The sequence below is a fragment of the Podarcis pityusensis genome (genome assembly GCF_964106645.2).
Source record: "Podarcis pityusensis genome assembly, chromosome: 10".
Classification (NCBI taxonomy): domain Eukaryota; kingdom Metazoa; phylum Chordata; class Lepidosauria; order Squamata; family Lacertidae; genus Podarcis; species Podarcis pityusensis.
In genome coordinates this window covers 75,150,261-75,170,447 of record NC_138035.1, presented here as the reverse complement: position 1 = coordinate 75,170,447, position 20,187 = coordinate 75,150,261, and the positions used below count along the sequence as shown (strand labels likewise).

Genomic DNA, 20,187 nt, shown 5'->3' with positions numbered 1-20,187 from the left:
ATCTAAAAAAGATTTTTTAAAGACACATAGGCCCACATTTACTCAAGTTACTTAAAAGGCCTGGGTGAACAGAAAGTTCTTTACCTGGAGCTGGAAGGTCCACAAAGAGAGCAGCAAGTGAGCCTTCTTGAATGCCATTACTGAAAAATCCTTCTCCTGGTACTTGAGAGTGACCATCTGGCAAGGGCACCCAGAGCAGGGCCTTCAAAGAGGCTTTTAAGGCTTGAGTAGCTGCTTGTGAGACAGGATTGTCTTTTGATAGTCTGGTCACAAGCTTTTAAAAGGTTTAAGCCAGCACTTTAAATTGGGCCCCCCAAAATTGCAAGCCACTGGCACTGATAAAACAGACATAGTATGGACTAACAATAATATTTCATCCAGGTTTCCCCCAGAAAGGTGATCCAGCTATGCTGATGATTTGTTGAGGTATATGGAGTCTATGGCAATGCAAGTGTTTTAGTGCTCCTTAACTGGATCGCACATACTAAAAATTTAAATATCAGTCAATTGAGTCATAGAGGCAAGTCCCCAGAAGTTGGCCTATAGAGACCTAAGAAACAGATTAGTGGAAAGTGGAATTGCAGCACATTAAATATCAAATGCATGCAGCATCTGTGCACATACAGGGCTTCTTTCACTCACAAAATGCGAAGACTCTGCAGCCTAAGTGTCAAGCTTTTGATAACATTGGTGATGGGCTAGCTAAACACATAAAAGTGAAAATTATGTGTGAACGTAGTATCATTGAGCGGTATTTTGGCTACAAGACCATTTTCTTTCACTTCCAGTGAAGAAAAATCGTATATACACATTGGGATAGATAAATTGTAAGTTGAAGGGCAATGTATACCCAAAATGATCCCATAGAGAAAGGGTCCAAGAAACAGTATGTCCATTTACAAATTCAGTAATGATTGTGGGCTAGTTTCCAGGATATTCTACTGTCCTGATTTTCAGAGAAGTTAAGTGGATATAATTAGTGTTGTTTCCTGAAACTCAGGAACATGTCCAAAAGGAATTGAACAAAACATCTCTAGATTCCTCCAGTGACAATAAACAAGCATTCTCCTACTCCTAACATAAATGGGGAATCTAAAGTAGCAAAGTAAGATTCAAGAGTGCTAGCATAATCACTCAAAAATCCTTTGTGTTATTTTTCAATCAACACAATTGCTTTAAGCTTGGCATCCAAAGAGAGCCCTGAACCTTAAAACCACCACAAAACAACAATCATTGGGTAAAACTGCAATTATATAGCAGAACGCAAGTAGAGTCAGCAAAGCCTATCAAAAGTCCCCAAGCTACATTATTTAACCCAGAGTACCCTTGGGGCTAACTGTATTTTTTTTTTTTTTTAAAGGTACTGGGTTTTCCCATTTTTCAGCACATTGAAGAAATTGGCGATTCAGCATTACTATACCAACACTCTTTTTACAGACTATCAGGGAATGCCGTTTCACCAAGCCATCTTCTAGCTCAGTCCTCATTTTTTTTGACAGAATTCTGGACACCCAATATCCTGAGCTTCTAACTGGCCTCACTGTGGAGCACCCTCCCCGCTATATTATCTTTTAGGTACTTGCTTAAAACATTATATCTGACATTTTAAGACTTCATATTTTATACCATTGTCTAACAAACTCAGAAGTAAATGTTCCGGTTTGCAAACTTCCTTTTGGAAGCCAAACGTCCAACGCGGCTTCTGATTGAGTGCAGGAAGCTCCTGCAGCCAATCAAAAGCCACACCTTGGTTTTCAAACGTTTTCAGAAGTCAAACGGACTTCTGGAACGGATTCTGTTTGAGAACCAAACTACGACTGTATACGATATGAAGAGAAACCAGAGTTTGCACCAAAGTGAAAAGAAGCAGAAGTCCCAGCAAAGGAAAAATGGCTACAAAAACTTATGGAATATGCAGAAATGGCAAAACGTACCAGAATAATAAGAAATCAAGCTAACAACCTTTTATAAAAGAATGGAAATAGTTTATTGAATATTTACAGATAATTTGCAAACCGATAAAAACATTGGCAGGATTATTGCAATAACCTGCAGTTTCATAAGAGTATATATTTAAAGTAATTAAATGAGCAAAAATGAATTTGGATATGCAGAAGATAATAAAAAATAAATTTAAGGAACCGCAGAAAGAGGGGGAAGGAAGTCGAACTTTGAAGTGTTAAACTTATTGTAAATCTAATGAAATGTATGAACTTGAAAAGTATAAATAAAAACTAAAAAAAAAGAAAAAGGAACAAGCTGCTGTGAGGTCTCCTGCTGGTGGGCCACCCCCACATTTGCTGGGTGGGAGGGGAGTGCCAGACTGTGTGATGCGTCACTCAGAGTGGTAGTCCCCATTTCACCCAGCAAATGTCAATGGGCACCAGTGGAAGACTGGCTCAGCTGGGGGCAGAGGCACAACTCCACTCTGTCAGGATATCTAGAAATGTTGTTACCTCTTTGCTGTGACTGGGTGTCCTTCGGGAAAGCTGGAGCTGAGAAACATTAGTGACTAAGTTGAGAACTACAGATGAAGGCAAATTAAGATGTTTGCATGAGATAATAGTTCTCACCAATTGGTGCCTTAGCTCCCTGAAAATATCATCTGAATATGCTACTGTTTTACACAACCCTACATGAAACCTGCCCCTAAGTTTTTAATTTTCTAGCATGGTGCAGCGCCTGGGATATTAGGCTTTAACAGAAACATGGAAGACTCCAGTTTAAAACTCTTTGGCTAGGAAGCGCATTGGATGGGGCCTCGGGCAAGTTGCTCTATCTCAGCTTCACCTACATGAAACAGGTTTGCTTCTAGGCCTGTGTGATGTATTGCTACATCGTTCAGTACAAGTATGAAGTCTGCATTGTGGTAAGCATTTCATTTAATTTGACCTGGCAACATATTGCAAACCGTGTTCAAAATTCCAGGGGGCAGTATAATTGTGGGCAATTTGAGTGGTCCCATCCCTGTATACGGTGACTGCCTGCTGCTGCCCTCCAAGGGGCAGGAAGGGGAGGAGAGCAGGAGGAGCCAAACCAACTGGGTTCCATTGGAGCTGGTTCCCTCTGGATGGCTGCCCTCTCGGCTCCCTTTCCCCTCCCTTCTCCCGTTGATGGCAGTCTAGTGTCCCAATCCCTGCTGTGCCTTCCTTGTGGTTCGTGTCAGCCGATGGCAGAACAGTTCCAGGCTCAGCACTTTGCCATAACTGCTGTGTTTCCTCTCCCCACTCTGGCTGCTTCGTCGCACTTCAGCCAGTTGTCAGGCACAGAACTGCCCAGCACCTCCTTTCCCTCTGCCTGCCCCACTTTCCTTGCTTGACAGGCTGCTCCCATTTTCACACTGGCTGCCCCTGCTCCTTCACCCACTCACCCCATCTCCCCCACCCACAGATCTCCACAGCTGCTCCATCGCCCAATCTTCACGCAAACCCTACATAGTTCCATGTTTCAGACACTGTGATATCTTGCTATATCGCAATGTTTAGCTGTCATGATGTTGAAAACCAAATTATCGCCCAGCCCTACTTGCTGCAACACACTATCTAATTTTTGGAGGAAGAGTGATTCAAATGCAACCCAAAACCTATGAAAGAAACTTACCCCATGGACCATTACTGAACGCCTCCTCAAGAATAGGGCAGCTACCATGTTTTAAGACTGGTATAGCACTAGGTGTAGAGAAGAATTATTTAGATTCAATGCAGCTTTTATAACGTAAGCATTTACTCATGATTTACAGTTCACCTAAACCTAATGGGATTGTAACAGGTAACAGCCGCTGTGTATTAAAAGATTAGCCCCTGCCCTTGAACAATGCGCTGAATTATACAGGCCAGGGAGAAACTAAAGAACCGAAACTCAGGGAGAAACAAGGTCAGCTGCAGGTTTTTCAGCGTTAGAGGCAGCTGATAATGATTCTTCACTAGCCATGCCAGTCATTTCCTTTTTAAAAGCAAAGGTAGTAAAATCTAGGGGGGAGGGGACCTGCAATGCTTTTCAGACTGTTTTACCACATAAATTCTTCTCCCCTCTTCCTCCTCCATGACTCTACACTTTCCGGTAACTGACTCTTTGTTAACTGTTGTATACAAAATGTATAATAGTTGGAAGCCTGAGTTTAATGTGGATACAGTATAAATATCTGCTATAGTTATATTTATACAAAAACATAAATAAAAAGCATTTTCAGGGAAAGCAAAACACTTTTTAAAAAATTGAAATGTTCTAATTTTAGCTGTTTCACACACAAGCAACACACAAATATTGGAATAAATTTTGTTCACAAGTTCACAGCAACAGCACAGTGTGGAGCTATGCTTCTTCAGCACTGGATGGCTCTCAGTAATAATGACCTCTAATTTAACTTTTCCCGGCAATAAAATGTCTATCTGGTGGAGATGAGGTCCAACTCATCAGGGCCCAACATGTAGATGACTGCTGTTTTAAATCTTTGACATTAGTTTAGAAAGGTCATATTATTTAAATTTTTATGTGCTTGAAAGCCTGACTATGTTGCCATAGACACTGTGTCTACAGTGTTCTTGTTCCACCACTTAATGGCCAGCCGTGTCCAATAAGAAAGCACCATTTTTACTCTCAACAGTCCATTAAGTTTACAATTAAAACAACAAAAGACCCAGTAGCCTACATATTGCAAGCTACAACAGCTTTCATTGGCTTTAACAAGAATGTAACCGAAAGCCTCAAGATATTTCCCTGTTCTATGAAAACCTATGCCTGGTTTGCCCAAGTACAACATCTGAAATGTCAAGGTTACCCAAAGCATTTCCAATGGGAAGATTTCTGACCCATGCAGACCAAGAGGCCTTGCAGGAGCATAAGCCGCTGTTTTTGAAGTTTGAATCTAGAGTGGACCGGGGGGGTCTGGAGTTGTGAGGGCCCTTAATTTTGGAAGGACTTTGAAACATGCTTTTAAATATTTCCTGGACTACAGTGTTGACTGTGGGGAATGGGACTGTGGGGAATGGGCTGATCTGCTGAGGGGAGATGGAGATATTTTTGGATTGGAGTCCTCCCGAGACCTACCCCCCAATGAGAAAGGAAAGAAATTAAGAAAAAGATCAACAAAAGACAAAGTAAAGTGCAGGTATAAACAAGAAGAAGATCTGCAGAAGGGACATGGAAAAGACTTAAGAGCCTCGGACATAAGATCACCAGGTTGATGGACTAGATGGAATGGAGAAGAAGGACTGACAATACCCGAGACCAGGAAGAAGAGACGTTGGATGAAGATTGGAAGAAAGTTTTTTTAAAAAATTACTTTGAGAATTAGTGTAAAATTAACGAGTATTAGGAAAAATGTTGGAATGAAATTATTTGGCTTTAGTAGAAATGATATAAGGAGTTATGTACAAATAAGTATTAAGTTTTAAGGTTTTTTTATGGTAAGATAAGGTTAAATAAATTCAGGTAAATTGAATGACAGAATATAGTGAAAGATGGAAAGGATTTGTTGAGTTAATTAAAAGGTCAGATCGTTAAGATAAATTATATAACAAAAATTGAGAAAGATGGAAAGAATTTGCTGAAACAATTAATTAAATTAGAATACAAAAAGGGAGGTGTGAGGAGGTCGATGAAACAAGTAAATGAAAGATAAAGATATGGAACACTGGATGTGTGTTTTAATGTTATTGTTTTTTTCTGCTGTATTGTAGTATTGTTTTTTATGCTTTTTCTTTTATGTATTGCAATGTATGTTTTGTCAATTTTTTGTTGTTTTCTTTTTCTCTTTTTTCTGTAATTTTTAAACTTTTAATAAATATCATTTAAAAAAAAAAGTAGAAATGGATAGAACAATAAGAAAAACAGAAACAAAACAAGGGAGGCTACCCGCAACTTTTAAAAAACTGGTCGAGAATTTTGACTCAACAGATATTTGGAGATTTAAATACCCACTGCATAGGGAATACACATTCTTCTCAGAACCACATCAGTCCAGTGGAAGAATCAACTAGGCGTGGCTCTCGAGAGAATTATCTATACAGGCCAAAAAGGTAGAGATACAACCAAGAACACTTTTGGATCACAGTTCAATAATATTAGAACTAGAAAGAGAAAAAGAATACCCTGTTTAGATGGAGATTAAATGAGGAACTTGTAGATAATCAGAAAATCTTACAAAAAACAGAAAAACCCTGTGAGATTATTTTGAATTAAATTTAAATCAAGAAACAGGTAAAAAAAAAGTGGTCTAGGATGCCAGTAAAGCAGTAATGAGAGGTTTTTTTTTCATCCAACAAAATGCTTATCAGAATAAAATTAGAGAAGGAAGGAAAGAAAGAAGTATTGGATGAATTGATTAAAAAAGAAAGAGTTGGTTAATAACCTGGGGAATGAAGCAATAAAACAAACAAGAAAGATGTTACAAACTGTTATGTTTCCAAGGGGTTGCTCGAGAGCAAGCAGGCAAAGGTTTCACAGCCTGCTCGGCTGTGAAACCTTGCTTTTGCTGCAAAATAAACTTTATCTGTCCAGAGCGCCACTCTCCCTTGGCTGGCTCATTCACTGGCAGAATCCGTGAGTGGGCGGGGCTTAAACTTTCCCAGCAAAGTAATTTCTTGACGCCCAGTCTGCGCCTCCCCTCTCTGCGCGAAACCTTACTGTGCAAGTAGGGCGTGGGTAACGGTGGACCTCTCCCCTCCCCGCTTTGCCCAGGCAAGGTGTCCTGGCACCGCCTCGCCTCCTCCGAACCCTGCAGCTCCTCTCCACTACCTTTGGGGGCTCTCTGTAATCCATCCGGCTTTTCCTCTCTCCCTCCTGCACCGATGGCAGTTCCCTGACACAAACACAATACTCAATGATGTTAAATCAGGAAATAGAATGGAAAATAAAAAGGATGAAACAGAAAATTTTTGAATATGCTAGCAAACCAGGCAAATTGCTGGCATGGCACTTAAGGAGAAAACAGGGCATAAATTTAATAAATAAATTAAATGTAGAGGGGAAAGTAATAGATAATCTGAAAGATACACGAAGGCAAATTGTAGAATACTATACAGAACTGTACTAAGCAGATCCTGAAAACAAAGAGAAAATTGAAGAATATTTAAAACAAAATAAACTACCAAAAATTCCAAAAGAGAAAATGGCTTTTCTAAATGCACCCATTTCGACAAAGGAGGTGCAAGAGGCAATTAAACAAACTAAAATAGGTAAAATGCCAGGGCCAAATGCATTATCAGCAAAGTATAAAAAATTGCAAGACTTTCTGGTACAACCACTTAAAGAGTTAATGGATGAGATATTAGGGATGGGGAAAGTACCAGAATCCTGGAAAGAGGTCTATATGACATTGATTCCAAAGCAGGATGCTGACCCACTTTTAGTTAAAAATTATAGGCCAATTTCTCTATTAAGCAGTGATTATAAATTATTTGCCAACATACTAGCTAACTGAATGAAGACGGTTTTAGTCAATTTAATTCATCATTAATTCATCAAACACAGATTAAATGTTCAGAATTCAAGGTAGAATGAAAAGTACAAAAAGTTGTCAACTAGTAAAGGAGTCACAAAGAGATAGTATTAGTGCAGAGAAAAATCTACCTTAGTCCATGCTTGCTTTTTTAAAAAAAACACACCTCTGAAAACTTCCCCACTGGTCTTAAAATTGTTGAAAGCTACTAAAAAAGTTATAAGAAGGGAAGCAGGCACCCCATCTCTGAAAGAAGAACAAAAAGTGATATTACACCTGTCCTTTGTCAACTTTTCATATATGGTCTTTTAAGCTTGCAGATCTTCCTCCAACTTGTTTTTATGAGAATATTATTCTTTAAAATTATCCTTTTTTAAAAAAAGTTTTGCTTCTTGTCCACTGGAAAAGAATGCTAAACTACACAATGGAAGTTCAGATGGAAGAATGCCTAGCATCCCAACTTCATTCAGCTTCAGATAAATAGTTCTAAGCCACCAACCATGAGCAGACACTTTAGAAAAACTTTCCCCCAAAGAATCTCAGTACCTTAAGCAATGACAGCAGAGAAATGCATCGCAAGTATTATTTAACTTAAGATCATGTTATTTCTCTCTAAGTCACATCTTTAGAGTGAGCAGATCCTTCTGTATTCTTTGCACACCACAGAAGCAACCAAAAGCAAGAAAAAGCAACGTATCTTGGTTTCTGGATTCTCTGCTCCTTTCCTTCCATAATTCAGAAGATTTTAAACAGCCTACTAATTAAAATACACACTCTGAGATTCATTTGCTGCCAAGCAGAAGTTGAAAGATGCAATTTGGACTCAAGTACTTTCTGTCCTTGTAACACAATGTAGTCAGTCATTTACAGAAAACAGCAACAACTCCAATATTCCGCTACAGAATTCAAATGACTCATTCTAGCCTTTTGGGGACAGACAGATTATGTGCTTCCTTTCTCCTCAAAGAATCAAATGGGGTTTTAAAGTAATGAATCTATTTAAAAGAATCCAAGCCAACAAGCTTACAGGAAAAGAGCAGCATATCCCGCTGCACTGCTGTTACAAAGAACTACAAATTTATAAGACAGTGGTGCACAAAATTCCTGAACCCCCACCCCCCAAAATAGCATCATAACAATTGAACACTGGAAGAATCAGCCTACCTATGAGAATTGTTAACCATATTTCTGTTGCTTAAGTTGCATGCTAGGCAAATTTCTGAACTTTAGTGCAATAAGCTTCTTGAAAAGCAAAGCACACATACAAAGGCAAAAAACACTTGAAATCTTGAACTAGTGTGGGGTTATAGCTGAACTGGAAACATTTATTGCCTTCTAATTCAGCTGTTTTAAAAACATGTTTTATAAAGTTATGGAGTTAAATTCTTGCAGACTGATAATTTATTATATCATATATATTTTTTAAAAATGAAGGCAGGTGCTGCCAGAAGCAGTACAGTACTACCTTTTGCCTAAAATTAACCCACTGTCAATTTCACTAGATGAGAGGAAATCTCTATAAACATACTCACTCATCTCTCTCTATTAATCTTAATTCCCACCTTTCATGCATCTCACTAGCTGTTGCTTCCACATACCTAGTTAAACAAAACCACACACAGATTTTTGTGAATTATAGGTAATCAGCTTGTAAGTAGGTATGAAGTAGGTTTGAATGCTCCTCATTCGTATGAGAGAAAAATTCTCCATTCATACAGCAAACTAGCATACTGGGGAGTTGGCCAGCCTGGATCTCTATCTTGACATACTATGTTCCCTAAGTTCAGTGATGAAGCCTTTCTGATGTGGGAGAATTTAAATTATAGGAAGGCCATAACTCATTAGCAGAGCACATGGTTGCATGCAAGAGGTCCCAGGTTCAATCCTGGCATCTCCTGGTGGGACTGGGAAAACCTTTGGGGCCGGGAGAGCTGCTACCAGCCAGTGTAGACAATGTTGGCTTACTGTAGTGGCAGCTTCCTCTGCCACTAAAAAAAGAAATCCTATCTTCTGGTTCCTGTCCTGAGCGATGGCAGCTCTCTCAACACTGGAGAGGGGCAATGGGGAAGGGAATGAAAGGGGTTAAATCATTCCTTTAAACCTCCCAGGGTCCAGGAGAGCAGGCTGACCCGCAGTCGCCTCAAGGGCTCCTCCTGGGCGGATCAGCACAGGGGCACACAGAGCTGCTAAGTCCCAAGCACCTTTGCCATGATGCAACCCCCCCCCCCCCGGACCGCCATCAAAAGCAGAGGTTCTCCTAACAATTCAGTCATAACTGGCATTGAGAAAAGGTTCCTGCTGGAGAAGGACTATCCAGCAGCATGGAAGTGAGGTTTGAAATCGGGAGAAGATTTTATTCTGTGCTGGTAGTGCTGGGTGGAAGAGAGGGGGGTGCTCTGCTATATTTTATATTATGCAAGTCCCTAGGTTTATGATTCGGCAACCCTTTCCAAATATAAGAATGGTATTTTGTTTTGTTTTGCTATTTTGATAGAAGTTGTTGGAGACAAGCCCCCCCTTCCCAGACCTTTCCCTTCCCAGACTGAGGAAGAAAATGGTGAATCTTTGAAACTTGTTGATCTAGTCAACCAAAGGAAAGGGGAGAAATGATGTTTATCTGGAATTTCCTGAGTATTATAGGATGAAAGGGATGAGCTGAGCTGAGGAGGGAGTTACCCTTGAGACTTCTGCTCCACCCCAAAGCACACTGGAACAACATTGGGGGAAGAATGTAGCCCAATGTCGCCATAGGAAAAAACAGCAGCAGCAGATACATAAGGTCAAATAAGTCAACAACTGGATTTATCCATACCAAGTTCAGATAGCTATGGGTACAAATAACCCACAAACCTCAAAAAACTAGACCTTCACAATTACAACCCCTTGTGGCGACAAATTAACAAATACTTGAGGAGATGGAACAACACCAACTTCACACTCTCAGACAAAATAGCCATGATCAAAATGATCACCCTCCCAAAATTAACCTACCTATTCCAAACCCTCCCAATCTGGGTACCCCCAGCCCAACTCTGCAAAGGGCAGAAAAAATTATACTCGTTTATCTTCTCACACAAAAAAACAAGAATAAACCCAAATACCTACACCTCCCCTCCTCAGTATCCGCAACACAGAACTATGCTACATTGGAACCAAGTGCGCCACATAATCCCATACATTCTAAAAGATGAGACAAAACAATGGGTACACCTGGAGAGAGACATAATCGAAAATACCATCACGGCACACCCATTCCTCCCAAACAAACTAAGGAAAATCCCCACAACACTACAGTGGTACCTCGGGTTACAGACGCTTCAGGTTACAGACTCCACTAACCCAGAAATAGTACCTTGGGTTAAGAACTTTGCTTCAGGATGAGAACAGAAATCGTGCTCTGGCGGCGCGGCGGCAGCAGGAGGCCCCATTAGCTAAAGTGGTGCTTCAGGTCAAGAACAGTTTCAGGTTAAGAACAGACCTCCGGAATGAATTAAGTACTTAACCCGAGGTACCACTGTATTAGGAGTCATCCCAGAACAGATCCTACTCAACATCTTCCAAGATGGTAATGCCAGCTCATAACCCACCTACTCTCAAGCAGCCAGAAGAATCAAACCCAGACTGGAGTCATCTGCCAGGAGTAAACATGGACCAATGGTATCAAATAGTATGGGAAACAGCCTTACTCGAAAAGCTAACCAATAAACTGAAACTGACACAGGGACTGACACCGGTACGGCTCCCCTTTATCACATACATAGCCCAACAAGAAAATAACAAGAATCCACCGGCAGCATGCAAATCAATATGGCTATCCTGACCCCAAAACTCACCCCCTCACACACATAAAACAGATCTCACTACAGCCAACCGAAGACAACCAACCACATCCAACCTCTCTCACCACCAAGGAAATATACAGCGGTACCTCCGGTTACGAACGTAATTCATTCCGGAAGTCCGTTCTTAACCCGAAAACGTTCTTAACCTGAGGCGCCCATTCGCTAATGGGGCCTCCTGCTGCCACTGCGCCACAAGCATGTGACTTCCGATCGCATCCTGGGGCAAAGTTTGCTACCAGGAGCAACTGCTTCTGGGTTAACGGAGCTCGTTACCCGAAGCGTTCATAAGGACGGTACGTAACCCGAGGTTCCACTGTAACAAGCAAATAGAAAGAGAAGCCACACAAGTGACGCTGACCCCACACATACACTGAGGAGAAAAATAGAAGCATTGCCACTCCACCCCACTCACCATTCCCCCTCTTTCCCCCTTTTCTTCCAAACCTTATACTGTATGCAGCGCTAATGAAACTGATCTGTAGAAAGCACAATTTGAAAAAAGAGACAATGTACGTATGTTTGTAAACTAAAAATCTTTAATAAAAATATTTTTTAAAAACAGCAACTGGATTTATCAGAACCTACACACACAGTCTGAAAAGAAAAGAACTGTTGTTCTTCACTTGACATTTTATGAAAGGTTAAATATAATAATACGAATATAACCAAAATGGTCAAAGGCCTGGAAACGATGCCTTATGAGGAACGGCTAAGGGAGCTGGGCATGTTTAGCCTGGAGAAGAGGAGGTTAAGGGGTGATATGATAGCCATGTTCAAATATATAAAAGGATGTCACATAGAGGAGGGAGAAAGGTTGTTTTCTGCTGCTCCAGAGAAGCGGACACGGAGCAATGGATCCAAACTACAAGAAAGAAGATTCCACCTAAACATTAGGAAGAACTTCCTGACAGTAAGAGCTGTTCAACAGTGGAATTTGCTGCCAAGGAGTGTGGTGGAGTCTCCTTCTTTGGAGGTCTTTAAGCAGAGGCTTGACAACCATATGTCAGGAGTGCTCTGATGGTGTTTCCTGCTTGGCAGGGGGTTGGACTCGATGGCCCTTGTGGTCTCTTCCAACTCTATGATTCTATGATTCTATGATTCTATGAATAGAAATCATTAAGAGTACAGCTGTCGACTAAGTGATAATTTTGTAAAATGGAATGTAACTAGAAGTAAATAAGAATATGAAATGTAGTAACATCAGATGACAAGGACGTGTCAAGAATGGCGCACGGGAAACCACTTAAACAAAATTGTATTAATATAGAAGTAATCTGTATAACTGAAGGCAGTGAGAGATTTTACTTTCTTGGGCTCCATAATCACTGCAGAAGGTAACAGCAGTCACGAAATTAAAAGATGCCTGCTTCTTGGGAGAAAAGCAATAACAAACCTAGACAGCATCTTAAAAAGCAGAGACATCACCTTGCCAACAAATGTCCGTAAAGTTAAAGCTATGGTTTTCCCAGTAGTGATGTATGGAAGTAAGAGCTGGACCATAAAGAAGGCTGATCGCCGAAAAATTGATGCTTTTGAATTCTGGTGCTGGAGGAGACACTTGAGAGTCCCATGGATTGCAAGAAGATAAAACCTCTCCATTCTGAAGGAAATCAGCCCTGAGGGCTCACTGGAAGGACAGATCCTGAAGCTGAGGCTCCAAGACTTTGGCCACCTCATGAGAAGAGAAGACTCCCTGGAAAAGACCCTGATGTTGGGAAAGATGGAGGGCCCAAGGAGAAGGGGACGACAGAGGACGAGATGGTTGGACGGTGTTCTCGAAGCTACCAGCATGAGTTTGACCAAACTGCGGGAGGCAGTGGAAGACAGAAGTGCCTGGCGTGCTCTGGTCCAGGGGGTCACGAAGAGTCGGACACGACTAAATGACTAAACAACAACAAAGAAATAGGCAGATGTTGCATCAGTAAGCTGAGCTGCCGTTCCTGCTCCATCTCTAGCTCTGAAGCTGGGAGGAAGGCTGGGCGTTGGGTCAAACCAGGAAAGAGACCTGCTCTTTTTCCCTACACCAGAACCGGGGGTGGCTGAGGAGACTCACCTGGGCACTGCTGCTTAAGGGCACTTGGGACACTTCCTGCCCTCCCCACAGGGGTGGGTGGCTTAACCACAAGATGTGACAAGGGTTGCCATATTTCAAAATGTGAAAATCCAGAGAGAAAAGTTGTTGGACAACACTGTCGACATGGGCTGCCATATGCATGCATTTTCCCAGACATAACCAATTTCTGCTCTTGAGGGTGCATTATTCCATATATGTTTGGGAAATTTCAAATATATGGCAAACCTACATGTGACTAATGCTAGAATATTTGCCAAGGCCAGTAAAAATATCACAGGAAGCCCCCCCCCCCCCGGCTCCTAAATCACTCCTATATTCATAGGGATAGAAATAACAAAATATTGCAGAAAATTGTGCCAATCAGCATTATCTGTATGGCTGCATAATTCAGAATCTAAATTGTCTGGAAACAGAACCTCAGGCTGTGGTGTACATGAAGCAAGAGGGTAACTAGCAAGTTTCTATTGGGGGGAAGAAGCATACTTTTGACACAATTATCAAATACTTTTTCTAGGGGTTGCATTTTCTGTGTCAAAGACTTCTCACCATCACAAGTACACGTTTGAGCTGGCCCCAGACTGAAAATAAACATAAAGAATATATATAATAGAGCAAGCCTGTAGCTCATTTGAAAAACAGTGTATATTTTTCCCCATTAAGAATAATTAATGTGCAAAAACCCACCTTTCACAGACCTTATTGAAGGTTTCAGTGCATACCAAAACATCTAAATCACATTTTATTAATACAGTTTATTTCCTCAAAATTTGTGGAAAATTCTTCAAAATCTTTCCCCATCTTGGTTAAGTTTATGAAAGCAATGCCAGACTATCTTTAGCAGAGTAAGAACCTATTTCAAATTAATGACATGAATGAACCCCCTTTTTTCACTTCATTTCCAATCCAACCTCATTCAGAAAGCATTTTTACCTTAGGGATATTATCTAAGGGAAAATGTTAAGGAATTAGTATGCAACTGAAGATTCATTTTCAAAACTGTTTCTCAAGTTTTAAAGTCCTGGGCTTCTTTGGGAGGAAGGGATGGGATATAAATTAAACAAAATTAAATGGAACAAATCTATTGCACACTTTCTCTCTTTACACACACACACACACACACACACACACACACACACACTTTGCAGAAACATTTCCCCCCCACAAGTAATGAACAAAATACATACAATAGCATCAAACTACAAAAAGTGGAGTAAAGTAGATCTTCCACTGGAGAAGGTGCAAAGTAAACGTAAGTCACTCTGTACTGTTAATTCACTTTACTACTGTTAAGTAAAATTACATTAGCCAAATATAGTAATACATGCATATTCTCCAATTTTTTAAACACTTTGTCCACCTCCAAACAGTTACATATAGAAGTGGTTATATTTCAGCTACAATCCTTTACCTAAATAAATAAAGTTAGAATACCTCAACAGTAATGAAAACTTTATTAAGCTCCACAGAGTAATAAGAACATTAGCTTATAGCTTTATATGGCATATTAGCTGGAGGCATATTCAGCTGCAGTGCTAGAGTATTTTTCATTACACAGAAAGGGACAAAATAAATTGCCATTCTCCTCAAGTGGTGTTGTTGTTGTTTAGTCGTTTAGTCGTGTCCGACTCTTCGTGACCCCCTGGACCAGAGCACGCCAGGCACTTCTGTCTTCCACTGCCTCCCGCAGTTTGGTCAGACTCATGTTTGTAGCTTCGAGAACACCGTCCAACCATCTCGTCCTCTGTCGTCCCCTTCTCCTTGTGCCCTCCATCTTTCCCAACATCAGGGTCTTTTCCAGGGAGTCTTCTCTTCTCATGAGGTGGCCAAAGTATTGGAGCCTCAGCTTCACGATCTGTCCTTCCAGTGAGCACTCAGGGCTGATTTCCTTAAGAATGGAGAGGTTTGATCTTCTTGCAGTCCACGGGACTCTCAAGAGTCTCATCCAGCACCATAATTCAAAAGCATCAATTCTTCAGCGATCAGCCTTCTTTATGGTCCAGCTCTCACTTCCATACATCACTACTGGGAAAACCATGGCTTTAACTATACGCCTCAAGTGGTACCTTGGCATTTATGCACTAGTTTTCTGAAATATAGGTAAAGGTAAAGGTACCCCTGACCATTAGGTCCAGTCGTGTCTGACTCTGGGGTTGCGGCGCTCATCTCGCTTTATTGGCCAAGGGAGCCGGCGTACAGCTTCTGGGTCATGTGGCCAGCATGACTAAGCTGCTTCTGGTGAACCAAAGCAGTGCACGGAAACGCCGTTTACCTTCCCACCTATTTATCTACTTGCACTTTGAGGTGCTTTCAAACTGCTAGGTTGGCAGGAGCCGGGACCGAGCAACGGGAGCTCACCCCGCCGTGGGGATTCGAACCGCTGACCTTCTGATCGGCAAGTCCTAGGCTCTGTGGTTTAACCCACAGCGCCACCTGCGTTCCTTTTCTGAAATACACTTTAGTATAGAATACTATAACATATAAAAAGTAAAAGTAAAAAGAGGAAGCATATTATGCTGTCTTACTTGCCCAATACAGGGCTCTTTAGATAAGACAATCCCTCAAAACCATTTTCTGGATTACTAAATTTCTCTAAAAACAAGTCCACCTGCTAATCTCTTTCAGGAAAAGCCCTTCTACATAACAAAACATTATTTCAATCTGTATTGTGTTCTAGCACTGCTTAAATCATACCTCTTATGGACAAAAAATTTATCTGGTAGCTGCTAAGAGACTGACTAGTCAGGCAGAACTTCTATGAAGATATATGAATATTTCTGGGAATTCCGGATAAAATTGACAACCATCTGCAGTTCAAGCTGCAGAATACTAGATGGCAAAAAAACAGTTTGTGGATTTTCTGTTGCACACAATACTAGTTTTGAAAGCTGACATTTGTTGGACATATGTAGACATGTCCTCTACTTCTTGGGGTTGTGGTTCACAATGAAGACTAGACAGAAGCAGTGGTGGAAATAGAAGCGTCGTTGTTGTCTGGCTGTCTCAAGAGACAATGGAGTGTGCTTCCGGGAGTGAAATTAAACCGCTGCGTTAGCAGTGCCGCAGTGACCTCACCAGGGCAGTGTGTCTTGAGGTCCTGGGCTGTCCAGGTCCTGGGCTGTCCCCCTCTTGGCCTTGCTGATGTAGTCATATGTTTGGCACCAGCTCTGTTGCAGGAGCTGCCAGAAGGAGGCCTACAAGGTTGCATCCAACTGTCTGAGATTCCACTCCGGAGCTGTGTAGGGTTTACTCCTCAGCTTTTTCTTCTCCTGAAGATATCTCGCAAGGAAGCAGAGGTTTAGGATCAGAGCTTTCCTTCTAGGGATGGGCTACCTTCCCAGGTGGACAAGCCCCATCTGCCCTCTACGTTACGTGCAGAAACTGCCTTCTTGACCACTGGACCTACTCTTGGTCTCGTCCTCTCAATTTGCCAGAGCCTGTCTTCACTGCAAAGGCCAGGCTAAAGATGAATTAGTAATCTCAGGACAGTAGCACCGTGCGCAAGAGCAAGCCCAACTTCAGCTGCATCCTCAGCACCAGCCCCACGAACTTGCCAAAGCCACCGGCCCCCTTGCTGCTGCCTCCCATGTTGCTCTCTGCTCAGCCCCCCACTGCTGTGGGAGCCATGGGAGGCTGCATGTCGGTGGTGGCTTTATGAATGAAAGGCTGCATCGGAGTTTACCTCAGTGCAGCACAGGGACTGACCAATCAGTCCCCGTGCCACTGAAAAGCTGTGTTGGAGATGCTTGCTGCCCCACACCACGTTGAGGTAAACACTGACACAGCCTTTTTCCTTGGACAATTGGTGAGTTTTCAAATGGTTGTGTGGGCCAGATTCGTGACCCTTTCGGGCCGCATCCAGCCCCCGGGTCGTAGTTTGCCGACCCCTGGTACAGAGCATTCAGAATCCTATTGAAGAAGTCATCAGCAGGAGAAAGTAGTAGAGAGATAATTGTTTTATCCTTTGCTGACCCACAAGGCAGAGGTTAAACACTATACCATCCTAGACAACAACTTGAAGATGAAGAAGGGTGGGGGAAGGAGGGCGACTACACTGGCTTTCCCCCAGATCAAAGTGGGGACAGATGCCCTGTCCCAGTTTCAATCAGACATTGCTAACAAAGGGATTCAGATTGCTCAGTCACCCTGGAGTCTGGCTACGTTTACGTAAAAAGGAAGTGTTTCATATATTCATCATGGGCCTCTGAATAAACTGAGAGATCACATTGTCCAAAATCCAGACTAGAGCAGCCAGGGCCCCCACAGAACAGTAATTTGCTCTCTCACTGAACTGGCAGCATGAAGTGCTTTCCCCCCAAACCCTGGAGATGGGGATTAAGAGAGAGAGAGAGAGAGAGAGAGAGAGAGAGAAAGCGCGCAAAAGGCCACTTCTTTCCACCAGCCTTCTCTTTACCCTGCTGCAGTCCATCTGCAAGCTTATGAGTGTTAACAAGCCCACATAAGCACCTTGCTTTGCTTAAACTGAAGATTATTCATCTCTTTGTTAAAAGATAGTCATCACAGAGCCTAATAGGACCAGAAATTCGAACTGTGTAGTAAGTGCAGTATAGAGCTGGTTGTTATCAGAAATATCCAAAGTTGTTATCCTGAATTGAGATCCTCTTTTTAGACAAGCTTGGAACAGCAAGGCTGTTTTTTAAAGCCACATGTAAAAAGTTGGGCAAAGAAAGCTACCTGGTTACTCCCAAGTAGGCCTGCACAACTCGTAGCCCATCAACACAGCCATGTATTATGGTCTGCTAGGTGGTCTACTGGGGACACGGGTGGTGCTGTGGTCTAAACCACTGAGCCTCTTGGGCTTGCTGACCAGAAGGTTGGCGGTTCGAATACCTGCGATGGGGTGAGCTCCCGTTGGGTCTGCTGGCTGAAGCTGAGGAGAGTTCCAACAGCCAGAAAGCTAGCTTGCTATAAGCCTAGATCATACCTACTACTACAGAACAAGTTTACTGCAAACACACACACACACACACACACAAACAAACCACTCTCGATATATCTTAATACTTATTATGAAGTGGTTAGGAAAAACCACCAAATCAACGCTACTGGATTTTCACATTTGCTAACCCTGCATGTCACAACTTCTGCTTTAAAAACAATGTTTTTAATATTGTCTTCATTCAAGTACAACATTCTAGTTGACATTTGAAAAAAATTGCATCTTATAAATTAAATTTCTCCCAGAAAACCTAGAGGTGATGGTTATAGTATGTGCATGCATGGGTGTTTATATACAGTATTAAGTGGTATAAATCAGCATGGGCTGTGAAAGTATGTCCACTCCCAGGTTCACCAGAAACTATGAATTAATTGAAAAACCTAATTTACAAGGGGGTTTAGTAAACTGATTATTTAACAGGAATTACTATTTACAAGTGTCTAAACAATATCATGCATGTTCTGCTGCTGCTTAGTCGTGTCCGACTCTTCGTGACCCCATGGACCAGAGCACGCCAGGCACTCCTGTCTTCCACTGCCTCCCGCAGTTTGGTCAAACTCATGCTGGTAGCTGCGAGAACACTATCCAACCATCTCGTCCTCTGTCGTCCCCTTCTCCTTGTCCTTTCCCAACATCAGGGTCTTTTCCAGGGAGTCTTCTCTTCTCATGAGGTGGCCAAAGTATTGAAGCCTCAGCTTCACAATCTGTCCTTCCAGTGAGCACTCAGGGCTGATTTCCTTAAGAATGGAGAGGTTTGATTTTCTGGCAGTCCATGGGACTCTCAAGAGTCTCCTCCAGCACCATAATTCAAAAGCATCAATTCTTCAGCGATCAGCCTTCTTGATGGTCCAGCTCTCACTTCCATACATCACTACTGGGAAAACCATAGCTTTTACTATACGGACCTTTGTTGGCAAGGTAATGTCTCTGCTTTTTAAGATGCTGCCTAGGTTTGTCACTGCTTTTCTCCCAAAAAGCAGGCGTCTTTTAATTTCGTAGCTGCTGTTACCATCTGCAGTGATCATGGAGCCCAAGAAAGTAAAATTCTCACTGCCTCCATTTCTTCCCCTTCTATTTGCCAGGAGGTGATGGGACCAGTGGCCATGATCTTCGTTTTTTTGACGTTGAGCTTCAGACCATATTTTGTGCTCTTCTCTTTCACCCTCAATAAAAGGTTATTTAATTCCTCCTCACTTTCTGCCTTCAAGGTTGTGTCATCTGCATATCTGAGGTTGTTGATATTTCTTCCAGCAATCTTAATTCCGGCTTGGGATTCATCCAGCCCAGCCTTTCGCATGATGAATTCTGCATATAAGTTAAATAAGCAGGGAGACAATAGACAGCCTTGCCATACTCCTTTCCCAATTTTGAACCAATCAGTTGTTCTATATCCAGTTCTAACTGTAGCTTCTTGTCCCTCATAGAGATTTCTCAGGAGACAGATCAGGCACTCCCATTTCTTTAAGAACTTGCCATAGTTTGCTGTGGTCGACAAAGTCAAAGGCTTTTGCATAGTCAATGAAGCAGAAGTAGATGTCTTTCTGGAACTCTCTAGCTTTCTCCATAATCCAGCGCATGTTTGCAATTTGGTCTCTGGTTCCTCTGCCTCTTCTAAATCCAGCTTGCACTTCTGGGAGTTCTCGGTCCACATACTGCTTGAGCCTTCCTTGTAGAATTTTAAGCATAACCTTGCTAGCGTGTGAAGTGAGTGCAATTGTGCGGTAGTTGGAGCATTCTTTGGCACTGCCCTTCTTTGGGATTGGGATGTAGACTGATCTTCTCCAATCCTCTGGCCACTGCTGAGTTTTCCAAACTTGCTGGCATATTGAGTGTAGCACCTTAACAGCATCATCTTTTAAAATTTTAAACAGTTCAG

General features: G+C 42.0%; 1 protein-coding gene and 1 long non-coding RNA gene across 4 annotated transcripts in view; one reads left to right on the top strand and one right to left on the bottom strand.

Moving 5' to 3' along the window:
- Positions 1-20,187, bottom strand: part of RASSF8 (Ras association domain family member 8) — a 107,270-nt gene that overhangs the window by 38,305 nt on the left and 48,778 nt on the right. The gene's annotated exons all lie outside the window — the stretch shown is intronic.
- The window catches only part of LOC308486782, a 58,602-nt gene that overhangs the window by 14,419 nt on the left and 23,996 nt on the right, over positions 1-20,187 (top strand). Inside the window, exon 3 of one of the 2 annotated variants that reach the window (XR_013991304.1) lies at positions 1,500-5,377. The exons of the other annotated variant lie outside the window; for it this stretch is intronic. This is a non-coding gene — a long non-coding RNA (uncharacterized lncRNA). Of the gene's footprint in view, positions 1-1,499; positions 5,378-20,187 lie in introns of those variants that run through there. 2 annotated transcript variants of the gene reach the window in all.